The sequence below is a fragment of the Pinus tabuliformis genome, chromosome 2_2 (assembly GCF_031772625.1).
Source record: "Pinus tabuliformis cultivar Carrire ecotype Pingquan chromosome 2_2, CPIR1, whole genome shotgun sequence".
Taxonomy (NCBI): domain Eukaryota; kingdom Viridiplantae; phylum Streptophyta; class Pinopsida; order Pinales; family Pinaceae; genus Pinus; species Pinus tabuliformis.
In genome coordinates, this window is record NC_142300.1 from 468,601,221 (window position 1) to 468,613,917 (window position 12,697).

Here is a 12,697-nt window from a genome sequence, read left to right on the forward strand (position 1 = left end):
TGTTGAGTGATCTCTTCCAAATGAGTCAAGTTGCTACTTATATATAGTCCTTCTAGGTGATAGAATTCTTCCTTTGAGGCCGACTTGGTGGAGGAGGCCTAATTGACCTAATTTACTTTAAAATAATTTTCTTTCCTGACAAATAATTCCCAAGAAGGGTTATTTACAGTGTGACATGGACAAGGACACTTGACATAATCCCTAGAAGTCTTTAATGGATATTTTGAACTAAAAAAATTGACCCAAACATGAAACCCATGCTTTAATAAGTCATTTTATCTAATAATAAATAATAATAGAATCTTTATTTTGACAAATATAATACATCATGACTCAAATACAATTATGAAGACTGACACTAGTTACATTCTTCAACACTCCCTCTTAACTAGGGAGGTATTCATAATTACCTATATATATGAAGGTACATGGAAGATCTCAAAATGAACTACACAGAGTTCACCACACTCAGTGTTACGAAATAGATACTTGACCAGGGTAATCTATCTGGGTGGGACTAAGATGGACTCGAGCTTTCAGTCAATCTAGGTACCATCAAGCTTACTCACTAACCATCAACCTTGAGATATAGGTGTGTATCTAAGGTCAGAGCTCCAAGACCAACGCCACCCTCCCTCTTATGGATTTAGACATCAACACATAGGCCAACTAGATGTCCCCCCAAGCATCCACCATAAGATGCTTCATTTGTCCTTAGTAAACTAGATATATCCATTTGTCCAAGTACGCTTCCAGAGTATTCAACCTTCTTATGGAGGGATTTTACCTGCACAAACACAAACCCTAATCAGTAATAAACTTTCAAATATACATATAAGTAAACAAAACCCTTCAGGGCCTAAAATCATTCTGATGCCACTTATTCATATACAAATTGTTGAAAACTTTTCTTCTTTCATTTCCTTAGCAGCACCAAGACATCTTCAATACATGTTAGGTCCCTATAATACTATTCTATCCCCATTATTGTTATTTTTATGCCCATGTAACCAAAATATTGTTATTTTTTTCCCCGTAGAAGCCCACTGTTGTTATTGTTGTGCCCTTACATTATTATTGTTATGTAGGCTCTGATTATATTGTGACTCCTTAGACTCCTATATATACAAAGGAGGCCTTGTCATTTGTATCATCCAATATTTTTTCATTTATGTAATGTAAAGTAAGTTTCCCCCTCCAAGAGGATAATTTTTAAGTCGTTTATCTATCTATTTGTGAGCTAGTTGCATAACATTTGGTATCAGAGCTTTGGATTCTAGGGTTTCATTGCTTCAAGTAAGCCATTGTGGAATTTTCGCTATAACGTTTTTCTACAAAGATTCAAAAGCTAAAATTGCAACCATGTGGAGCCAAAATATTGATGAACTTCGTGTACAAATTTCAGATCTTGTCTCACTACATTTTTGGAGATATGATCCAAGGAAGTTAGGGTTTTCGTAGGCTCCAGAATTGCATCTCAAACAAGTGACCTAGGGACAATCGTCATAGCTTTCTCTCTCATCACTAGATCTGAATTTCGTAAAAAAATATGAAAAGAGGACAGAATATAGTTTTTTGGGTATCATTTTTCGGTCTGAAGGTTGAAATAGTGACACATGGCACTCTGTACAAGTTCTCTCTATGGAACTAGTCTATAATCAGGCCATTGTGGGAGATTGGGCATAACTCTTTCTTAAAGAATCCAATCTTGGTCTGACTTGTTGGGTTGGAAAGAAGACTCAGAGGGATACTACATGACAGAATTTTAGATCTTGAAGATTCACAATTACAGAGATACAACAACTACAATGTAGAGCTCCTAAAAAGCAAGAAAAATGTGTGTATTTAAAAAAAAAATTGCATAAATTTTGTTTGAAAAATCAGCTTGAAGTGATTCAAGGGGCATATTGAAGCATAGATATCATTGTTTGATTCCAAAATGCCTCAAAAAAAGAAATAAAAAAAATCGACACACCTAGTAAGCAACCAAAGATCTCTTCTATGACGCATGAAGAAGAAGAAGAAATGCAACATGATATATCAAATTTACGAGACTAAGTGCAAAAAATTTCATTCTCGCAAAAAGTAACAAAAAATGAATTGGAATTCATGTTGAATATTAATATATGTGATATAAAAAGGGACGTGGGAGTTTTGAATGATGGTTTAAAATAAGACATGGAAGTAATGATGAATGTCAAGGTAGAGGGGTTGAAGGAAGGTTTGGCAAAGTTACTAGAAGAAAGGCTTCCCAGTGGTGACAAGGCAATCCATGAAAATCATGATGAAGCAAAAAACAATATGAACTACGATTTTAGAGACTCCAATGTGGGGTTTAAAAACCACCACATTCCAAATATAGATATGAGGAAATTTGATGACAAGGATTTGGTAACTTGGATACTACAGATGGAATAATATTTTGATCTACAGGATGTGAAACCCTCACAAAAGGTGCATATTGCATATTTATATTTAAAACCCAATCAGTTTATATGGTATATATGGATTTTTTCTCATAAACCACTTGTCACCTAGTCAATTTTATGAAGGAAATGATAGCACATTATGAAGATAAAAAGAGAAACACCTTCTTTAGCCAATTGATAAATCTCAAACAAAACGGTTTCACTGCTTCAAATAGGCCATTGTTGTGATTCTTGGTTTGGTAGTGTCAGATATTTTTCTCTTAGGCACCCAAAGAGAAATGAGTACATAAGGTGTGAAGGCTTCGTCAATTTTATAGCCTCTATAATCACCTACAACAATCTATCTTTCACCAAAGCCTATAATTTCCTCTTCACAATGTTTCCCTTATTCAATTTTCTAATGGTTCATGGTTAACAATGGAGAATACAACATGATGAGCTTATAGCATGAATGTGAGAGTGATAGAATGAATGCTAAAGTGCATGGAAATGACATTATTTTTTACATGAGAAATGTAGGACTCTAATGATTGTATTCAATCCACTCTTCCATAACTTTATGAGAATACTTCCCACCAAATATTTACAAGCACTCAATAGTTGGTTTTAGAAGTCAATGGAGGTGGATGGTTTCATTAAAACCCATGGGAAAAAAGAGATAAGATTTAAGGGTGACACATGGAAATTAATGATTTACTTTTCCATAGCCTATTTACACTTCTTGTCTAGTGGAATCCTAACCACTTCCATGCTCTCTATGGCCATATTTGATCATTATATATTATATTTCGGTGTAGTACTACATAACTTGAATTTATTATAGCAAGCCTATCACATTATCCATATAAATATATTTACAGCATACATACCTAGCCATTCACTTGTTGAACTTTGACTTTAAACTTGATCATTTACGCTAACATTTTATTTTTTTTATTTTTTTAACACAAATGAGTACTTTTTGTATTAAACCCGCTTCTAGACGCGGAAAATACCTGAGCGGATTACATTTCTAGTTTTCTCAAATACATCTAGGATGTCAATTTATGTCTAATTTCCCTTAGCCAGATTACAAAAAAAAACAAATCATAGAAATACTCTTATTTGCTCAGAAGAGTATATGTGGAAAAATTGGAACAAAAAACACAAATATTTGAAGCCAAACATTACAACATTTTATTAATATGTAGAGTTTGTTGGCCTGTTGAGGTCGATATCTCAGGAGGCCCTATGAGTGGACTATCTGGTTGAACACCCTAGAGCTTGAGATCCATGATGATACTATGCAATGCATCCACTTCATCTTCTAGGTGAGAAATTCTCTGTTGAAGAGCCACTATAATTATGGCATGTATATTTCCACAGTTAGTAACATAATGTTGTTGAGCACTTCTAGAAACATGTGTATTTTGTTCGAAGAGCCCGACGTTTTGGGTGAACACTTAACCCATATTTAGGGGTAAGAAGCTTAACTGATGAAAATGGATGAAGTGTTCACCCAAAATGCCAGGCTCTTCGAAAAAAAAATACACAGGTTTCCAGAAGTTCTCAACAACATTAAGCCCTTATAATTTCAAAAGAGTTGCACTCAGAGGTCTGATGTTGGTACATATTTACATGCAAGTTGCTATTTTAGAATTGATGGCTTCATGTTATTTTCTACATTAGTCACACACCATGGAGGCCAAGGAGTCTAACGTTGAAGAGCTAGAACCCATGGAAAAGACAGATTTATGCTAGTGCCAAGAGAGCGAGACTATAGCAGCTGGGAAAAATGGTGAAAAGAATTGAAGAGAGATAGGATAATACACAGTGACCAATAGACTCTGATAGAGCATCCAGAAAAAGAAAATGTAGTTGAAAGAACAATTTATAGGGTCGAAACCTAGCGAGAAGGGGCATGCCACCTCCAATTGATCAACAACAAGAATGATGACAAAGCTAAGATTTGGGACATAGAAGATGTCAGCGTTGGTCTAATGTCTAATAATGCTAAGAACATCATAAATTGATTTTCTTATCTCTGACCCTGAAGGGGAAAGATGTCAAGTCATCCAACTGTAGTGATGTTGAATTCACACTCTGTTCTCACAATAGAAGAAATTCCACAGAATTACTCGAAGCTCATCATTGAGTTGCAAATATACCAGCGTCTGGACACCACCCTTGTTACAAAGGCAACCCACTTCAAATTCAATAGGGAATTGAGGTTTTTGAACCAACTCCTCTCATAGGAAATGGATGTGGTTGTGCTTCCACAACAAAATGTATTCTCATCGCACCATGGGAGCCACACAAGAGCTTAAATTTCAACATTATTATTTCTAGTACCCCAAGGCAAATAAATCATCATAAATCAATCCAAGGAGATGCATCTATAGCTAGCCATGGGATCAGGACTATGATCGAGTCTATTCCACATAGAAGCTATTAATTTAGGCATGTTTGCATGAAACCAATGACCATACCTTTCTACGTCGAGCTGATAGATGATGTCCCTTAAAATCATAAGGAGGGGAATGGGGGATTTAAAGTGATGATACATATAAACATAAATGACAATGAGATGAGAGAAGGAGATCGGCCTAGAAGGGGGGCACAATGGGTCATAGGGGAGGGAAATAGAAATGATGGGCATAAGGTAGCCACACATGAACACATTATGGGATTGAAAAATACCCTCTCATTCCATTGACTTCTATCTGACCTTCATCCAGAAGGAAAGCCTTATTGGCTTGGAGATCTGCCTCAGAATTAAGAATTCTGAGGATATGGAAGAAGGAAGATCTAGAGAAGGAGAGAAGAATACTTTTAATTCGATGATACAAAAGGTTTAATGTATTATATTTTGGAGGAGTGTCACTTCTCAGATATCGAATAATTAGGAAAGAATCACCCAGAATGATAATGTCTCGGATGCCATGGTCATGAGCTAGAGTTACCCCGAAAAAACCCCATACATTTCTGCCTCGCCGTTGGATTTTTGCCCAAAACCCCACAAAATTTTATCCACAATGCTTCTTTCGGAATTTAATAATATCTCTCCCCTCCTACCACCCCTATTTACAATAATATATTTACAAATAATTTTTTTTATTTAATTGAATACATACATTAACTCTCAGACACACTTATGAGAAAACACATTTTAATAATCAAAATACAAATATTAGACCATTATACTTATTATTATTTCAAATCATCTAATTTGATTTGTGTGTCATGAAGATGAATACTACTTGAATATTAAAATTATATTATTATTGGAATGTAAATACGCTCTATGTTGAATATATTTAAATATTTATAGCATCTATATCTATCGTGTTATGTAATTTGAGTTTATAAGATTATCTTTTAATTAGATTATTTTATAAATTTATTCATAATTTAATTATATTGTGATAGTTTTTTATTATTATTATTAAATAAATAATTATAGAAATCTCTTTAGTAGATAAAATTGATAAAGAAGTTTCACACCTTAACTAAATTACTGGGATAAAGAAGGATATCATCATAAATAATAAGGATAATATTAAAAATAGTATTACTTCCAAATTTAAGGGTAAGTTGTGGGGTGACAAAGAGTTAGAGGGAAAACTTCCAAATTTAGTATTACTTCCAAATTTAAGGGTAAGTTGTGGGGCGACAAAGAGTTAAAGGGAAAACTAAACTAAGATATTATAAGGAGGTGATCAATCCCAATCTTGAAAACCATAATTATCTATTTGTAATGACTAGTATCAAGAAGAAAATGAACATTGCTATGATAACTAATTTTCATGAGTTTCAAAGTGAAACTGGGCATTGGCCAATTCCCAAAATGTCACGGGATGAAAGAGTTTGTCCCACTTTTATTCACATGATTTCTAAGTTTCAAAATATTTATCACACTACCAATATTTTTGACTTATAAAATCAGCATAACTATGGTGATGAGAACACTTCAAATATCAATTAATCTCTTACCTTCTTAAAATTAGATAGACCATATTAATTTTAATGGACATTAATCATTATCATTATAACAAATTCATTAACATGAGTGGTCCATTTACATTTACATATGAAAGTAATCTAATTTAAAAATAATCCATTTACATATGAAAGTAATCCAATTTAAAAATAATCCATTTACATATGAAAGTAATCCAATTTAAAAATAAAAATAAAAATAAATGTTTTGTTTGCTCTTTCTGTTTATATAAATCTTCATTAGATTTAAATATAATGTTTTTTTTTATTTAAATTAAAATTTTAACATATAATTCAATATAATATTTTGAGAATTTAAATACATATAATATTTTAAATATTATTAACTCGTTTAAATTTATTTAAAATAAAAATTATAATCAATAACATAAAATAAAATTTTATATATATATATATATTACACCTGACATCATCAATTGGATAAATTTCATGATTCATTTTAACATTTCTAACTTCATTTGGGTAGCGGTAAACGAGAAAAAAAAATTAACCTTCTTAAGTTGTTGGACATTTCAAAAAGGAAAGTGGAAGGGGTTGGTGCATTAAGAATATTGAAATTTTGGTTTGGCTTTGGGGATATAAAGTTAATGGAGATTTTGGTCTATGATTGAGTGGATTAAGGATGGGGCTTGGGCTTTTCAATCGACTTCTTAAATTTAAAATGACTTTATGAAAATCAAGATCCGGAGATTAGCGGAGGTGGATATGGATCTTATAATGAGTTTCTTTGGTAATCATGCTTTGTTAATTCTTTTTATCAGATACTTACATAATTTGGGCATTATTATATAAACCTAACATAGGTTGCATCGGATCCCTCTTGTCTACAGTGAGGTTTTTGGGTTTATATGGGGATATGGTTATGGAATGGGACAAATATATACAAAATCTAAGTTTGGCAGGTATCATTCTGGATGGAAATATGGACAAATTCTTTTGGGAGGGGCTAATAGAACAAGGACAAATATTTGTTAGATATGTTTATCAGTATATTTCTATGGCAAAACAGAACAAGAAGGAAAAAGGGTGGTTCTGTAAAATATGGAAATGGAACATTCCCTTAAAGCTTATACGTTTTGGATGGCTTGCATGGCAAAACAAAATTCTCACATGGGATAATTTATGTCATAGGGGTTTTATTGGTCGAGGCATATGCATTTTGTACTTACAGTTTTTAGAGGATGTGATTCACATTTTCCTCACATGCCCATTTTTAGTATCCATTTGGATTGTTGTTCTGAACACCTTAAAAATTTCTGCAAGTTGGAATCTTACATCTGTGGGAGCATGTATTATGGACTAGATGAAGGAATATAAGGTTTACGGATCTCTTCCTTTTTAAGTTATGTGCAGTATATGGAGATGTAGGAATAAATGTGTTTTTGAGGATAAGCCACTAGATATTTATGGGACATGCTTTAAGATATATGCTTATTTTAATTAATTTGGGCTAGTGGATATATGGGTTATATACCTTGTGGGGTTTTTCAATGGAGATGTGGAAAATAATTCATGTGGGTGTGGGGCACACATTATTTCATGTGGGTGTGGGGCACACATTATCTTTAGGCCAGGGCAATATTACCATTTTTTTGGAATTGTGGCATCGACTCCAACACAAGGGCGGAAATCATTGCTCTGTGGGGTGTCCTTTATTGTGCTAAGTGGCTTTACATTAAGATTTGAACATATTTGGAGATTCTAAAGGGGTGATTGATTGGGTTTTAAAGAAGTCAAATTTTGATCCTCCTTTACTATCTCATTAGCTGCAGATAATCAACAAGATGGTTGAGCTTTTTGGTGAGGTGAATTTTGGACATATATAGATGGAACAAAATGGAGTGGGGGATGCTTTGTCAAAAAATGTTTTCAATGCCCTCTAGGGGAGATCTACTATGTTGCATACATCAATGATCAATTCCATAAAGCTGGGAAACTTTCGTTCATATAGTCTTTATCTCTTTGGGTATTTTTGGTTAATTGGTACACATATAATGTTGATAAAGCACATAAGTACAATATAATGGATTAGTTTTTTTTTTACAATCACAATATTAGATAGCATAATAACCCACTTCACTTAATTAATTATATATAATTATTGCAATAATAAATATTTAAATATAATATTAAATAACATGATATGTATTTTCACTTAATTTTAATGTCTTTTAAAGTGATATTATGATATGTATTTTCATTGAACTATAATATCTTTTAAAGGGACATTTTGATATTTGTAAACAATATATTGAAAAAGAAAAATCTAAAATAAGAATATTCAGGCCCACGTAAAACACAACCCCCAAAAGTGCATAACATAGTTAATGAACCATCTCAATTAAATAATTATATATATATATATATATATATTATTTTTTGACGGAGTTGTCTTTAGTGCGATTTTTTGGAGATTCCGGTGACGGAATCCGACGGGAAAAATTGAGGTTAAATCTTGATTTGTATTATTTAAAATGGTTTTTTAACTGCATATTTGGATTCAGCACCCTGAAAAACCTCTGGGACGTTTTGATTGTGCAGAAATTAGTTATCGAACTTGCGATTTCAATAAATTGCTCCCAGATTTTGACCAGAAAATCCCACCGAAAAACTTCCAAAAAATCTCTTTAAAGACAACTGCTTTTTTGACGTGGTGGACGCGAAAAGAAAAAGCTTGCTTTGGCGCAATTGCCTCTGGCTCTGACGCTCCCAATGTCGGTGCAACTATCTTCCATCCTGAACACTGACACACTGCATCAACTTGTTGAAGTCCGGTTGCAAAATGGACCCAAAAATTTAGCGGCGAACAAATTTTCATGATTTTGTTGTTCGAAGTAGCTCCATCGGTCTACCAATAAACTAAATTAGGCACAGCTCTCTATCCTTCTAGAGCACCAAGGGCAAGTTGAGCAAGTGGACCACGTGACTCCCACGAAAAGTTAACTCATCCACTTTCCTGGATAGTAATATGTGCATCATCATCCTGTCAATATTTTAGACCTAACGACAACAGCACGGATATTGGACAGAGTTTTAGAGCATCCCATCGAGTGGAATTTTCGCTTCCAAACTTTTTCGCAGGCCCACCTAATTCAAACCTATATAAGCATGAGCAGGGAGAAACCCCAAACACAAGAAAAGCCCAGAGCAGTAACTAGCGCTCCCTCCATGACCAGCGTTGGCTTTCTGTATGAGGCTTGAGCTGTGAGAACTGGTTTTCTAACTGCAGAATTGCAGAACTGAAGAACAGGTAGTTCGATACTTGGGGAGAGGTATCTGTCTGTGTTGTGGTTTTGGGTTTCGAGAGCGTAGTTGTGACAATGATGTATGAAACGCAGCCTCAAGAGGTGTGGAGATCATCGCGGGATTTGATCTCGGTACCTATTGACAACGAGGAGCCAAGCTTCAGATTGTCGGGCGTTTCGAAACAAATTAGCAAGATGGGCGCCGTGCAGTACTGGGAGGGGGAGGAAGGATATGGGGAATGGCTGCAGGAGATGATGGAGCGATACCATTCTCATTCACATGATGGAGCCAGAGAGTGCAGGTGTTCATCTGTGGTGATACAGAAAGTGGAGGCGCCGGTTAGCGTTGTCTGGTCGCTGGTTCGGAGATTCGACCAGCCTCAAGTATACAAAAATTTCGTTCGCAATTGCTTCATGCGTGGAGATCTCAACGTTGGCTGTGTCAGAGAAGTTAGTGTTGTTTCGGGTCTTCCTGCGGCCACCAGTACCGAGCGACTGGACATTCTGGACGAGGAGCGGCATATTCTGAGCTTCAGTATTGTGGGGGGCGAACATAGGCTCAACAATTATCGATCCATCACAACTCTGCACGAGAGGCTTATAAATGGGAAACCCGAAACTATTGTGATCGAATCGTACGTGGTAGATGTACCACAAGGGAATACAAAAGAGGAGGCGTGTTTATTCGTAGAGACCATCATTGAATCCAATCTTCGGTCTTTGGCTCATGTTTCCAAACTCCTCAATGGTACCCACTCCGCTATTTACAGTCTCCCAGACCCGAGTACCTGTTTCTGAAGATTCGTGATTCTGTTTGATATACCGTTTTTTTTTTCTTATATATATCTTGTAGTACTAAGTTTGATTTTGAGATATTCTTTATCTTGTAGTACTAAGTTTGATTTTGAGATATTTTTGGAATTTGTAATTGAGATAAGTTTGATTTTGAGATATTCTTGGAATTTGCAATTGAGATAAGTGAGACAGTGTAATAAAGAAAAATTACAATTTAATGAAAAATATCAAAGGTCTTCGCTGTGTTAATATTGATATCAGAAGGGGACATGGTAGTTCGATGGCTGGTTCCCACGTGGTGGTTCTATGGCTCGCGGTGGTCGTGTCGGTTCTTTGGCCAGTGGTGGAGGGAGCAACCCGCGGACTTTGAAGTGGGGTGGGGGTAGCGGCGAAGGGCACTGGTAGCGGAGGGACAGCGCGACGGCCTTGGCATGGAGGCAAGGCGGAACAACATTGTTGTCTGGATATTTGTTGGGATTTGATTCAATTTTTGTTGTAATGTTTGGAAACTTCGGAGAGGGTGCGACAGGAAGAACATGTCGCACTCATTGCCATTTTAAACAAGATGCATTAATTCTAGTGCCATGTTCGGGACGGATCATGATGGTCTGGTTGGGCTAGAATTTGATATCAGAGAAGGTGAAGAAGTTGGAGTCATGGATGGCGCACTTTGAGGAGCATGTCCAAGGGACTGATCCGAACAACCCTGCCTCAATTACTTTAGATGAATGATCATGGTTAGAGGTGTTTTACATGTTTTCCATGTTTTCTAGTGCTTTTGGCCTCCTAAGTTGTGGACAATGTCTCTATGTATTCTTTTGTTTCTTTGTCATATACTAATAGCAAGAATCAACAAATTTAGTTGGAGTGAGGTTACTTGCATTTTGAAACTAATATACTCTTTTTTTACTAAATAAATAAACTCTGATTTAAAAAAAAAACAACAACAACAAAACCAAAAAAACAAAAAACATACAGATATAAAAAATCAGAGAATATATAATTCAATTGTTTCATGAAATCTTCAAACTTGAAGATAGCAGTGATTACTCTTCATAGCAGGATATGACAGATGGAATAGTTGGACTCATTTATCTATGATAAGCAACATCTCTGCTAACTGCTTCAAATCTGAATGGTAGCAATCAAAGTTCTGCTTCTATGCCGCGAATGAGGAAGCGTTGCCTATTTTGAACAATCTCACTCGTAATTACCTTCCTCAAAAAAATGTCGATATTCACGTTTTGAACATATATGTGGATTTTCAGGAAGGGTTAATTGCTGCCCGCTATTCCGTTTTGTGAAAAAATACAGACTTATTGGCGGCGGTATTATATTGAAGAGGAATATATATGTGTTTGAGCATTAATGAGTATTAATAGATGTTTTAGATAATAATTTATTATAAAAAAGGTTTGTTATGAGTTTAATATGTTATGTTGGAATTGAACTTGATAGGATAACAATATTTTTCAAAAACACTTTAATTAAATTTAATTGACTTTTGTAGAGGACATGGGATAGGCATTGATCCACTTATATATGCATGAGTTAGAGGCCTATTTTGATCCAAACTATTTTAAATATAATTTTTTTAAATGCAACCACACATTTTACTTCTACTTCAAAACATCATAATAACTTTAGGACTAGATATTTACAAAATTTAAATCTTATCAAATTATGAAAACCGGCTCACTTTTCACCATTAAATTTAAGTAATGAAATTTCTAAATTATTACTTAAAAATTCTATACTAAAAATAAAAACTTTAAATAAATTTTAAAATAATTTAAAATATTTTTATATTAAATTTATTAAATTTAAATATATAATTTAAATTTTACTTTATCTATTTATAAAATATAACCGCACATTATAAAATATAAAAACGCACCTTATCAATTGTAAATACAATATGTATAATATATTAGAGCAATGGTGGTAAGTAGTATTCTAAATATTCACCTTGACCAAATCAAACAAGTAACCATAACAGTTGATAATGCTACCCATAATAATTTTCATAAAGCAATCATTGTCTCACCAAACTCTCCTTATGTAATTGCTTTTATCGGGTAGATTCTTTCATTTACAACTTCAATATTTTTTCAAATCCACTTGACATCTCATTTGGTAGTTGTAAATTTTAATGATATTTTTATATTTTTTAATATTAATTTAATTTTTTATTTGTAATTATTAAAAATATTTTAAAGTATTAGGTAA

The 12,697-nt window shown here is 34.1% G+C and overlaps 1 pseudogene; it reads left to right on the forward strand.

The window, feature by feature from the left end:
• Positions 1-9,578: 9,578 nt before the first annotated feature.
• On the forward strand, positions 9,579-11,252 carry LOC149193352 (abscisic acid receptor PYL9 pseudogene; annotated as a pseudogene).
• Positions 11,253-12,697: the final 1,445 nt, after the last annotated feature.